The following is an 11,472-nucleotide window of genomic DNA, read 5'->3' as shown; positions in this document are numbered from 1 at the left end:
TCCAAGAATGCCACTGCTGAATAAATCGCCCACTACATCGCATTAGCAAAGGCTGACAGAAAAATAAACCCATATGAATGGTGGACTTTGAGTACCAAAAAGAATAGATTCCCTATATTAAGTAAGCTTGCTAAACGATACTTAATCACACCAGCAAGCTCTGTTTATTCAGAAAGACTATTTTCCGAGGCAGGTTTAATTTACGAGGAAAAACGAAACCGACTTGCTCCCGAACGTGCAGAAAAAATTGTTTTTTTGCACCACAATCTGCCTCTGTTGGATTTTAAATATTAATTAAAAAGCCTAACTAATTTAATTTCATGAATGTGATAGGTACATATTACAAATAATAATTGATATTGTGTATTGTTTTATTAGGGAAAATAATAAAAATATGATTATTTTTAACTCATTAGTTTTTTTGATCACTAAAAGTTTATTATAGACGACTATTCGCCGAATGCCGAATAATACTGCTATTATTCGGTATTCGACGAATATAAAAAAAATGTCGAGTAATGCCGAATACCGAATAATAGCGAGTATTCGCGGCAACTGTAGTACAGACTAATGTCCGGGATATAGTCGGTAAGTGTCGGATCAATCTAGCTAGCACGTATTTTCTATAAAAATGTGTCAAATGATCCGTCAGACAAGCTATCCACAACTTATCCAGAAGTGCCGAAACAGGCCCTTACTAAGCGATTGTGAAATATGTCCTTTATGTCAAATAAGAATAGTTTAAAAAACTAAAAACACGCTTTTAATTACTAACAGCACTAAAAGGCCAAAAATCATCAGGACCCTGGACATCATCTAGCATTAAAGTGCTCAAAAAGACAAATCCAACGAACCCAACTCGATGAGTTTCCACCGTTTCGTTTAAGAGTTCCTATGGCCACCTCCTGAGTCCATCATTAGGACCCTGGACATTATCTAGCACTTAAAGATCTCGAAAAGACAAATCCAATGACCCCAAACTCGATGTTATTCTGCCGTTTTGTTTAGGAATTCCTTTGGCCACCTTCCAGTCCCATCATCAGACCAGCTGGTACCACAATATTGTATTATCATCTAATCTACATTATAATTCCCAAGTTTCATGATGATACAAGACTCAGAAGTACGTGTAATTCAGATTCTAAGATTCCATTATATAGTTAGTTACATACACGACGACCTAATAAAAGCGTGATATAAACGAAAAAATGGACAGCTACATTATTTAATTACGCGTAAAAAGAAATTTCTGTCATCTTACATATCATTAAAACGACATTTCACGACGAAAAAAATAAAATATAATAAAGGTGCAGTTGCCGAGAATATTGCCGGGAAAGTTCCCGAGAATATTCTCGGGAACACTGGGAATATAGCCTTTCACTGCAAATAGAGTGTATTGTTTAATATACACTTATCTGTCGACTTAATTTAATACTAATTCACTTAAGAAAGTTTGTTTATTTCCATTTGATAAACATGATTCTCAACCTTTCTCACTTAGGAGAACGCTCCCGGGAGCGCTCCCGAGAATATTCTCAGTTGGGAGAGCGTTCTCGGGAACGGCACATCAATAGTCAGGACCTTGGACATCATCTAGCACTAAACTGCTCGAAAAGACAAATCCAACGAACCCAAACTCGATGAGTTTCTGCCGTTTCGTTTAGGAGTTCCTATGGCCACCTCCCTAATCCATCATAAGGACCCTGGAGATCATTTTGCACTAAACTGCTCGAAAAGACAAATCCAACGAACCCAAACTCGATGAGTTTCTGCCGTTTCGTTTAGGAGTTATTATGGTCACCTCCCTAATCCATCATCAGGACCCTGGACATCATCTAGCACTAAACTGCTCGAAAAGACAAATCCAACGAACCCAAACTCGATGAGTTTCTGCCGTTTCGTTTAGGAGTTCCTATGGCCACCTCCCTAATCCATCATCAGGACCCTGGACATCATCTAGCACTAAACTGCTCGAAAAGACAAATTCAACGATCCCAAACTCGATGAGTTTCTGCCGTTTCGTTTAGGAGTTCCTATGGCCACCTCCCTAATCCATCATCAGGACCCTGGACAAAATCTAACACGAAACTGCTCGAAAAGACAAATCCAACGAAGCCAAACTCGATGCGATTCCACCGTTTCGTTTAGGAGTTCCTATGGCCACCTGCTGACCCCATCATCAGCCCAGCTCAACGGTACCATAATATTGCATTGTCATCGTACTTACATAAGTATACCAAATTTCAGCTCAATCGGTTGAGGAGAAGTGGTCTTAAATTCAGTTGCAAGATTTGTCCCACACATACTAACAAGTGAAGTCAATATAAAGCTTGTAATAATAATCACTTTCATTACACATACTTTTATGTAGGTACCTATGTAGGTATTCAAAATTACAATTATTACAATAACAAAATATTAATTACTTAAAACCATTTATCTACCTAATCATTAAAATAAAATAATAAGGAATCATTAAAATTACAAAATAAAACAGCGCCCGCGTTGTCTCCCCACCTCAAGCCCTCCGCCGGCCTGGCGAGCCCATCGAATACATTTTTAGCCGTTTTGTTTTGGCTAATGTGCACATTAGCCGGCTAAAGATGGAATATCATGACGCAAACTAACATGTTATCGAACTTTAGCTGCTTCTCGAAGATAAACTTAAGTTTAGCCGGCTAATCTTAAGTTTATGTTCACAACTATCTTTAGCCGTAACATATCGATAGAACCAAAATGATGTCCTCTCAGTTTGGAAAGGGAAAACCCAGGATTGGGGGAGCGCTCCAGGCAATTTTCAGAACATTTCATAGGTGGTAGTAAATAATATTTATTTTATTATTAAAATTGAATATTTTGATATTGATAAAATTGAATATACCTTTCGATTCAAATACCGAATATTTTTCAATCGATAAAAATTATCGAGAATTGTTAATAACATTCAATTAAAAGTTGTTCAATCCCTAGTCATGCATAGACTAAGACGGTAACCATGGAGATAGTTAGTTTGGTAAGTCACGTGTTAAATGTCAAGAGTGGAAAGTAAACATAGCATTCATGTTATTTATTTACGTGCAAAATGTAAGTAAGTAAATGATAAAAGTGGAACGCCGAGCTATTTCCAAAACCCGTCCAATCTTATAATACAATTTGGCTGCGACAACTACAATACAGAACATCTCCCAAATAGATGTGCATACAATATTATAATACAATACTAGTAAGTAAGAGGTTATGATAACAATATTGCTATCAATAAGTTTATAGAATTGGTCCGCCAGGAGTAATTGTTCTTACATAAAGATTTGTGTCATTTAGAACCTAGAAAGTATTTTTTCGGCACTGTTGATCTAACGGCGAACAATGTATGGAGAACGAACATTGTCCTTTATACTAGATGGCATTATAAAGGTAAATCAGACTGTTTTGCCTTTACATATAATGCTATACAAAAACAATTAAAACTGCCTACATCCCAAACTTTTAAATCGGTTACGGTTTCGGATAACCGAAAGTTTCGGTTACGGATATCCCTGGACAGAGTGATCTTTTCAAAAAACTCATCCAACACAACCAAATTTTGAGAGGATTTAGGATATTACTGTGAAAACTTCGTAGTAAGGTATTCAATTTGTGAAACCTAAACATCGAAAGCTATAACTAATTTAATAAATCTACTGTCTGGGCAGCGCAGTTCTTACACAATTATTCAAGTTTTATTTATTCATTCATTCATTTAATTTAAAGCAAGAAGTTATGAAGAAACAAATTTTATGGCTTAACTGCTCTAACTTGCTCAAAACTAAACAAATGTACATTATAGAGCTGCTACAATAAAACAAGGAGGTATGAATTTTTTAATATTTTTATTTTTTTTTGGCAGCCTTTACTAGGCAGATTCAGTGGAGAACCTTCTGTTCTCTATTAAACAAAATCTTTTAATTAATATTATACACACTGATTGCTTCCCTTCTTGCCAGTCTGGTGAATGCATGCGCATTAAGTAAATCAAATAAATTGTTAAAATGCTCCAGAAAAGTGGCTGTTGCAACAGATCCTGCAGGCAGCTCATCTTAAACAATATTACAAGTTTTAGTTAAGTAATCAGATATTTTGACAGCATTTCTTAAAATAAAGAAAAGGGAGAAGAAACTAAGAAGATAATAATTTGATAGATAATTTATCCAATATATTGGGCACTAGCGGCCGCCCGCGACTTTGTATGCGTGGATCCTGTTTTACCCCTATAGCCTATCATGTTATTCTGTGTTATAAAAAATAATACTGTATGGTTTCATTAAAATCCGTTCAGTAGTTTTTGCGTGAAAGAGTAACAAACTCAAACATCCATACGGACATCCAGACATCCAAACTTTCGCATTTATAATATTAGTAGGATGTTATTATGACGTTTATACAATAATACTATAAAGTTTCAACAAAATCCCTTCAGTAGTTTTTGCGTGAAAGAGTAACATTCATAATACTCTTTTAATTTAATTTTAATTTGTACACCGCAAAGGTAAGACATGTTGATACCATTTTAAATGCTGACTTAACACCTTATGTAGGTACCTACACATGTTTGAACAAATAAATGTATCTTTATCTTTATACTCGCATAAACATACATTCACACACACTTTCGCATTTAAATAATATTATGTAAGATATTAAACCTTGGATTCCAGAGAAATTATTGTATTTCCCCGCAAAGAGGTTTCCTGTTTCAATATATGACAAAGCTCCTGAAATTGGCCTTTGTTAAGCCTGTAACGTTGCCTGAACAGAAGCTCTGGCATGTCTTCAAAATTTTCTTCATATATTCTGGCTAATTCTCGCATTTTCCGCCTTCTCCGCAATTCTTCCCTGTGGGCAGCCCACAAGAAATGTAAAGTATTCATTTCGTTAGATTTTGTATCAAATAGTAGGATAGGGCTATTTGAAAAATAGCATCTGACAGTTTTGGTGGTAAAAAAAATATGATAGAAATAAAACCTTGACATTGGCAGCGGGGCGCCACCGTCAATACCGGATGGTTCCGATTTTTGCCATGTTGGAAACTATATAGTTGAACGACGGTAGCGCCCCCTTATCAATGAGTTTGGTGGGACAGTTCAGTTTAGGCATAGAGTTTAGGTCATCTTTAAGATGTTTTTATATGTCATTGGATTGGAGGGAGGAATGATTGATGAAAGTTTACATTAGAGCTATAAAATAATAATTTAGTTATGTAAAGACAGCCTAATATAAGTCCCTCTGTTAAAATTACATAATATATTTACTTTAATGAAGACATTTTTATATATAGGTATATCTATACTAATATTATAAAGCTGAAGAGTTTGTTTGTTTGTTTGTTTGTTTGGTTGAACGCGCTAATCTCAGGAACTACTGGACCGATTTGAAAAATTATTTTTGTGTTGGATAGCCCGTTAGTTCCTGAAGGCTTTAGGCTATTTATCATCACGCTAAGACCAATAGGAGCGGAGCACCAATCAAGAATATTTCAAATCAATGAATTTTTACCTTTTGAGAGCTGATGCTGCGTAAACGGTTAAAGTTTCGCAAAAATCATGTATGACAGGATTGTTCCCCTTTAAAAGCTCTTTAAAAAAGTCCGCGGTAGCATATGTCTATCTTTTAAGGTTGGCTCATAGTAACCATTTTTATGCAAAAAAAATCTGTTTTAAAATAATGCATTATTTGCGAAGGTGTTTTTATAAACATGATATTAATCCTTATCCAAATAAATAAATTATTCACCACAAGTATTTAATTTTAAACATTCTTGCCCTTTACACCATTCGATTTCAATAAATATCTTAGGAGATATCCCAGTTTTAAAATCACATCGCAGCAAAATAATGATCAAGTAGGTACTACGCGCGCTACTGATGGATCAATGCACAGCCTAAACCGCTGATCGTAAAGACCTGAAACTTGGACGGTGTGTTCTTTGTATGACGTAAGCATCTGATAAGAAAGGATTTTCCAAAATTCTACCCCTAAGGATGTAAAAAGGAGGGGCAAAGTTTGTATGAAATAACGAGATTCCTTCGTCCAATCTACTTAAAATTTTGCATAAGCATTCTATAACAGAATTAATGGAAGACGTGTTTCGTATTTTAGTGAAATGCACCCCCTAACTATGTTAAAAAGGGGTAGAAAGTTATTTTAGTGGTGATTTGCTTCAAAGTTGATATTAATTACTCATTAGTGCATTTTTTTACAATCATGACGTCATGTTAACGACTACCATACTCTAGGGGCCTCCACTTAACCTCGGAGTGGGTGCCCGCTGCGTGCGCTCGCCCAACAATGCATAGTAATGCATGAAAGTCATGCCGCGGGCACCTGCTTGCGCTGTATACATAAACTCATTTTCGCGCGAGAGTTTTGGCGGAGGCCCTTGAGGTAGTGGGAGTAGTCTTGAGGAAAAGCTCCTTCTCCCACGGCCAGTGGCATGCTGGAAGCTTGGTGATTCTAGCACCCGTAGGAAAATATAAAAAAAAGTTTACCAATAATACTGCGGTAGGTGTAGTTTTCGATTTCGTTGTAAAAAAATAATACCACCGAGTAACTTTCACCGGATCAAAGGCCGAGCTGCATATTCATAAAATATAAGAAAAAAATATTTTCATGTTTATTTAACCTGATTTTTATATTTTAAAAGTATTTAAACATTTAGATAATAACGTTAAAACATTTAAAAATAATCGTATGAGAACGTTTTCGACTTCTCCACGGACGAAGTCGCGGGCAAAAGCTATTTGTAAAATAATTAGACTAAATTATTAAAAGTGCCTACCCAAAGTCATTATTCCACGCGGACGAAGTCGCGGGCACAGCTAGTTTAATAAATAACACTGTGATTAAATCTGGATTTATCTGTAATTTACTATAAAGTGAATTTTAAAAACAAACTAATACAAAAACCATAAAGAAAATCGTATCATTTTCGGTCTTATTTAAAACATTACACTAATTGTCAAAAATGACAAATAAAAAAAACTATACGAATTCGAGCTAATTATTTTCATTGTAAATGGTTAAATCTTTAAATGGTTTTCAGATTATGCACCAAATCAAATGAACACAGTAAATAATGACAATAATTTAATCTAGGTGGAGAGATGTGGGTGTGCGAGGGAAGGGGTCAATCTTAATGTTAGATTTTATCAAATACTCAATACTCAATACGTTTATTGCTTCCATAATAGTAATATAGGTGTTACAATGTGATAATACAGTTAAAAACTGTTGTAAAGCCTTTGAAAATGACGAAAAGAGATATTAGCCCAGACCAACATTTATCGTGCCTTTCTAAGCATGGGTTATAATACTTATACTAGCTTTCCGCCCGCGGCTTCGCCCGCGTGGAATTTTGTCTGTCACCGAAATACATTACCGTGCGCGTCCCTGTTTCAAAAACCGGGATAAAAACTATCTATGTCCTTTCCCGGGAGTTAAACTATCTCTATGCCAAATTTCATCAAAATCGGTTGAAAGCAAGACAGACAGATTCCTTTTGCATTTATAATATTGGTATGGGTAGTATAAATTTATAGCAGTAAAACTAAGACACAAATCATTTTAGGCACTCTTACACAATTACGACAGCTTCTAGCTGCAACTGATTTCTACATACACACATACACGGTACTGCTCGAGCAGTTGTGACTACTTCGGCACGGTGAAATTTCAGTTGTCAGGTATATTTTATACTGACTGCTCGAGCAAATATTACAAAGTAGCAGTGGTTCCTCTTCCTCAAAATCAATGTTGCTACTGATTTGAATGAAAATGAAATTGTGACCTGTTGAGCAGTTTCACTACCAACTACTCCAGCAGTTACCTATCAATGGTAGATTCAAGCTGTTGACTGGCTGCAAAAGCGGTCCGTGCCTTTATGTTGACCACTGGCTAATTGCTCGAACTGTCCGTGTATGGCGGGCCCAAACAGACTAATTTTTGCGCATGATAATTTATTATATGAAAGTTCTGTAGCTCTACCATAAGTTTAACCTTACCAAGTGCGTACAAAATGTATGGCAGATTGCACAGCGCCCCTAGCGGTGAACGGCAGAAGTTTGTGTAAGTTACAGTTAGTAGCAGCTAGTGGTAAAGTTTTTTTGCAGTTTTACAAAACACTCCATCCACTATGTCATCCACTACATCCAGTAGGTACCTATCCATATTTCTGCTTACAAATCCAGACATAAGTGTAATAAGTTATATTATGGTAAATTTATGTTCAAATTTAAGCAAAAAGCATTCTGTGTTTATAAAATATGTTTATTTGCACCTAGTTTATCAATCACCATGTTATTTCCATGCTTTCTATCCAGTCGACTGCTCTAACGACAAGGGTGGGCAGTCGTTGAGATGACAGCGCGAAAATCGTCGGCATCCACTAATTATGACCCTTATGTACCACTATATTGACAAAGTTCTCCGTCTTCGTACGCGATATTGGAAATTTGGCATCTACCATCGGCTGATCTGACATTAGGCGTAGTCTGGCTTTGATATTCGATTTTCAACTGTATTACCTTGACAATCAGTTCAAAATTGATTACTAGAAAATTATTTGACAGACGATTTCTACTCTCGACAAATGCATTTGAATTAGCCCACTGGCTACTTAGAAGTTGCAGCGGAACGAGAGGTGAGAATAGTCCCGTAGTTGGCTAACCTAGCAAACGGATATTTGCTGATAAATGAATAAAATTAATTGATACACCTTAGCTTCCTTCAGCTTCGCGTACCAAATGGGGGTAATATTTTTAAATTTAAATATGCATGGTCACGATTGGGCTCACCACAATAATGGACTGCCCGACCCCTTCACCGTTCGGCTATCGTGACTTTAAATGCTACTTGCATCCGTGGGTTTACCCTCGAGACGCTACAAGTGACCCTTGGCACAGCCAAATGAGATCTTACCGTGGTAGACTTGTGCTGAAGCTGGTTTCTGCCCACACCAAGTTCACGTCTATTTTTTGACTTACAGAAACTTTTGGTATCTTTATCTTTTCTTTTGCAATGTCATTACGATATATCATTAATATAGGATGCATCTTCAAAAATGGTTAAACATTCCCTGATTCTGTAACCTAGAGTGTGGTCCAAAGTTTTAACGGAAACTTAGGTTATTATTATAACAACAGTTTCGCTGCAAATGTTACAATTGCATTAGTTGTTAATGTTATAACGGCACACGCTCCTTATTGCAGCAGATGTAACTTTCGGGGCTTCGATGCGCTGTGGTGTCTGTTGTCGCATTCATAAAGTATTGAGAATCAGTAGCTCCCTATTAAATTTATTGGTACTTGTGGATATTCTTGGATACCTTTATTTGTCTGTGGACATTCCAATCATTCGAAAACTATTTAATTCTCCTTAAGAAGTTATTGGTAAGATTCGCAGCATTTACCTTAATCTAGTTAGTAATCAATCAACTCAAGTAGCTAGAAAAGAATAACCGAAAATGGAGCAAGCGTGGGACCAAAGACCTCATAAAGGTAGCAAGAAGGCGTGCCACTACCAACCAGGCGATGTGGAAGTCATTGGGGGAGGCCTTATGTTCAACAGCAGACGTCCTGTGGCTGAAATGATGATGATGACGATGAACCGAAAATATCGAAACCTATACAGGGTGTTAGGTAAATGGGTATATGAGCCGACACTAGCCCATGTTAACATGGTCATATAAATGGTATGGTGAAGTCAGAAAATTGATATCTTCATTTTAATTATTTTAATTTTCATACAAATCGGATTTTATAAAATTTATTTTGTATGAAAATTAAAAAAAATAAAATGATGATATCAAATTTCTGACTTCACCATACCATTATTTATATGACCATGTTAACATGGGCTAGTGTCGGCTCATATACCCATTTACCTAACACCCTGTATAGGTAGGTACTTTTACTATCTTATTTTTTTAGGTTTTATACTTTTGTTACTTGTTCTACTTTATTGGGCCTACTGAACTCGTTTCACACTGTGCATCTACTCTAGTTATAGAACTAGTCAACCTCGAAACTGCGGGAAGTTGGTTCGATACCCGGTTAGGTCAATTCGGCTAAGTTTTGTTAATTGACTCAGACTCCGATTTCAGTGTTTGGGGAACGCATCTAAGTAGTTCCGAGTACCTACTTGCTGTTTGGGTAAGATGCTTTGATAGAGTTGCGATTGTAGATCTTTTTTGAATGCATAACATTTACACCCGAAATGTTGATTTGTCTTATGATTAGAGAAAAATATGGGCAATTTTTTGTCGTAAATGATTTTTTTATGAGAACCCTATTAGTTTGTAAAGACTGAAAATTCATAACAACAATATGAACTAGAAATAAATACCTACTTAATACTTATTCTAAATAACCACAGTGGTCAAAGTTTGAAATTCCTCACTTTAGGTTTGTCGATTTTTTAAAATTAGTTTGTGATATTGTGTTAAAATTTATAATCATAATTATTTAATAATTGGTGAAAAAAAGTCAAAGGTGTTTTAACATTTTTATGTTTCACAATATTTCTCTAATAGCTCGATTTTGAAAATAACTATGTACCTACCTATAGTAACTAATTTGTCTTCATTGGCTCTACCTAAAGAAGACTGATAAATATTTTTCTCGTTTTTAGCTAAGTTCCTATCGTTCTTTCCAAAATTTTAATGTATAAAAGAATTCGTTCGATCGTTCGTTCGTTTCAGCCAAATGACGTCAACTGCTGGACAAAGGCCTCCCCCAAGGTTTTCCATAATGAACGGTCCTGCGCTGCCCGCATCCAGGCTCTTCCCGCGACCTTTACCAGATCGTCGGTCCACCTAGTAGGAGGCCTGCCCACGCTACGTCTTCCAGCCCGTAAATAATGTAAAGCAAAAAGGCAAGTTTTAATAAATTATAAAGAATGCCCCGAAGCTTCGTCCTGGCGGTGGCAGTAATATTTAACTCAACTACAAAGTTATTTGTTTAAATTTTAATCCAAACTTTCTTACGGAACTCTGTTGTGAGGTTAATTTAGAAAGCTTTGAATTTTTTATGCGTTTTACAAAATTTTATGTCACTAGGGTCGAGTAAGTTAGGTGCGTCAAGATAAACATTGTAATATAACGCCCGTATAAACATTACTATGAGGTCTCATAGTGCGCGTGGACGAACAGGGTGACACACGAACCAATCACAGAGCTCTATTCAACGCTGTGCGTTCGATTTGCTGCTTCGCTTAAGCAAGCATTGCTTGTGAATACGGGCGTTAGTAGTTGTAATAAGTGCGACAAGAATGTGTACGTAATTATTTTGTTCTGTAAAAACTAAAGTAGTCTTAGGCTGGGTTGCACCATCTTACTTAACAGTAACAAGTATTTCCTCCGCGACAAAGAAAAGCTTAAATGATATTTTTGATTTATATTAGTTTCCTCAAAATACGTTAAACGAATACTGTTTAAAA

The 11,472-nt window shown here is 36.1% G+C and overlaps 1 long non-coding RNA gene across 1 annotated transcript; it reads right to left on the bottom strand.

Annotated features, from left to right (window-relative positions):
- Positions 1-3,853: 3,853 nt before the first annotated feature.
- LOC135083477 (uncharacterized) lies at positions 3,854-5,025 on the bottom strand. The gene is made up of 2 exons (XR_010259619.1): positions 4,686-5,025; positions 3,854-4,078 (listed from the first exon to the last, which is right to left on the bottom strand). It is a non-coding gene; the product is annotated as an uncharacterized LOC135083477 (long non-coding RNA).
- Between the last annotated feature and the right edge of the window lie 6,447 nt (positions 5,026-11,472).

The sequence above is a fragment of the Ostrinia nubilalis genome, chromosome 23 (assembly GCF_963855985.1).
Source record: "Ostrinia nubilalis chromosome 23, ilOstNubi1.1, whole genome shotgun sequence".
In the NCBI taxonomy this organism is placed as follows: Eukaryota; Metazoa; Arthropoda; class Insecta; order Lepidoptera; family Crambidae; genus Ostrinia; species Ostrinia nubilalis.
This window is presented reverse-complemented; position numbering and strand designations above follow the sequence as displayed.